Source organism: Trachymyrmex septentrionalis, unplaced genomic scaffold (assembly GCF_001594115.1).
Source record: "Trachymyrmex septentrionalis isolate Tsep2-gDNA-1 unplaced genomic scaffold, Tsep1.0 scaffold37, whole genome shotgun sequence".
NCBI lineage: Eukaryota > Metazoa > Arthropoda > Insecta > Hymenoptera > Formicidae > Trachymyrmex > Trachymyrmex septentrionalis.
The window spans coordinates 836,297-838,917 of NW_017305536.1; positions in this window are offsets into that span (position 1 = coordinate 836,297).

The following is a 2,621-nucleotide window of genomic DNA, read 5'->3' on the forward strand; positions in this document are numbered from 1 at the left end:
CGTCGGCCATATATCCGCCTTTAAACCGCGCCGGTGCACATGAGCTCGATCGGCCCTCTTTTGTTGCACGGCAGACTTCAAAACGCTTATCGGACTATGAATAGACGCTCTGAATAGATTTTCTTTCAGCCGCTCGTCCCACGAGGCCGTATCTAGTCTACCTATGCATTACGCGTATCAATGAACGCGACGTTTTATAATGAATTCGAACATTCTTATGTCCGTCTTGATCGTCGCGATTCTTTCATCGATGTTTCGATAAACAATTTTCACAACGAGGGGGGAGGTTTTTTTTTTTATACACTTTTGTCATTCAATGTTTCGCGTTTGTAAATCCATTTTCGCAATTGGCAATGTTGTTATTCGTGAAATAGACTTTTGTAATTGTTATCCGACTGTTCTTATTTTCTTATCTTAGAAGAAACATTGGACATTTTCAATTCCAATCTAAATGTTTCCTTTCGTAATCTTGAAATATCTAAGTGTCTGATAAAAAAAAAAATTCCAATGCTTCTAGTTAAAATATCTAATGTTTCCGATATTTTATTTTTCTATGAATTCTGTTCGATGAATCTTTGTGTATGTTTTTCTATCTGTATTTACTCGACGCACGATGAGCACGTTATGTTTCTTGTTCCAAATTGGATTTGAAATTCTTCCGATAAATCTTCAGATTTACCCCATTCGATGTGGAACAGCTGGAACAGATGCCAGATCCTTTTTAGATCGAGACGCTCTTATGACAACGTTATCAATGTATATACATTTGGCTGACTCAATTCTCCAGTATTCTTGTGAACGAGATAAAGAGAGCACGAGATAAAGACGCTTATCGACGTTATCGTGCTTTTTCTTCTCTGATTTTTTTTTTCTTCTTACTCGACTAGCCACTCTGTCAATTTTGCATGTGCTCGAAGGACGAAAACGTATCATGAATTATCACCTCTATTTAAAATTACTATATAACTTGTTTTAAAAAGATGCAAAGTTGCGATAAAAGTAGTACTTCTATTTCTATTCTTGTGTTGAACGTCTTTGTGATAATTTCTACATGTTAAAATTGTCTATTTTTTTAGGAAAATCGTAAATATCTTCTTCGTTGCAAATATCAAGTTCATGTTTCTTCAGTTAAGAAACATGGCGAGTTATACTCGTATTTTCATTATCTTTTATTGAAAAGTTACGCGAACAACTTATTATCCTTATCCTCTCGTTAGTTTCGAAGACAAAACTCAAGCAATTTCATTCATTTGATCTTTTTTCTGTCAATCTTGTCCGAACGATTGGATGAATTAACTGGCCGCTTATTACTTTCTTCTTTTTATTACTTTCAACGACGAGTTATGCGAGCGAGCAAATCGTCTTTTTTCATTATTTTTTCTTGGGAAAAACATCAACGGACGATTCACTGCTCTCCTCACTTTTGATGGAACCGGAATTCAAAGTTTCTCAAACTACCAAATTATTTCATTCGTCTTTTGCATCAAATTCTTTGGAATCGCACTTCCTCTCGCTCATTATTTTCGTTTACATTTTTTAATCGAGAGAACCTTTCGCTCGCATCTGCTCGACACAGGTCCAGCATGATATTTCATCAGAAGCGAGTAACAAGTCCACTTGCCTGTGCCCGCTAGTTTTTATTATTCCTCTATTAGCCATTGTGCCTTCTTGAAGTGTATATTAGGTTGAGTAAAAAGTCATCGCGTATTTTTTAGCTCAAAGTTATATATACAATATTTTCGTCAATAATGAATGAAATTCAAATTTTAAAAAAGGGTTTTAAAGCTTGAAATCTCTACTTTTAAAAGCTTATCACATTTTTTAAGTTTATATGAGTTTGATAATTTTTACATACCAAAAACTACGAGCTGAAAAAGACGAAAAATTTTCTTCTCACTTTGTGGATTTGTAACGTGTCCAAAACGAATTTGAGAAAATTTTCGATTACCTATCGTGAAAGCTTGATACTTTTCTTACAAAATCGTTTTTTTTTTTTTTTAATATTCCTACGACTTTTGATTACTGAGTTATCGCGGATTAAATAAAAGAATTATTTTGACTTTAATTGCTCATAACTCCATTAAACATTGTCGTATCGTATAATTTAAAAAAGAGATTTTTAAGGCTGAAACTTTACTCTATCAAGATATATTTATATTGTTGGTAAGAAAGTAATTGCGGTTTTTATTGATAGATGTCTTTTAAAAAAACGCGATGACTTTTTACTTAACCTAATATTTACCATTCAATTCACCTCCCTTGCTTAGCCTTCCGGCTGACAGTTGGCAGCCCTGGCAGGTCTGCGGAGAGCAGTCGTCACGGCGCATCAGTGACGTGTCACGAGGAAACGGAAAGTAATGGTGTACTTGTTGGGGGAAGAGAGAGGGGGGGGGGTGGAAGTTTTGGCTCGCTCACATCAGCTCGTTCGTTCATTCGTTCGCTCTTTGCTCACTCGCCTTGCGTCACTCTATCGCTATCTCTTTGTGTGCCATCGTCATCCACCTTGTGCATGACGATTTCTCTCAAGGACCCTGTCGGCACCGTCCGCCAATCGAGCAACGTGCGCCAATCGCGAAAACAAATCTACAGTACGTTTCCGTCGGTTTTTATATATATATATA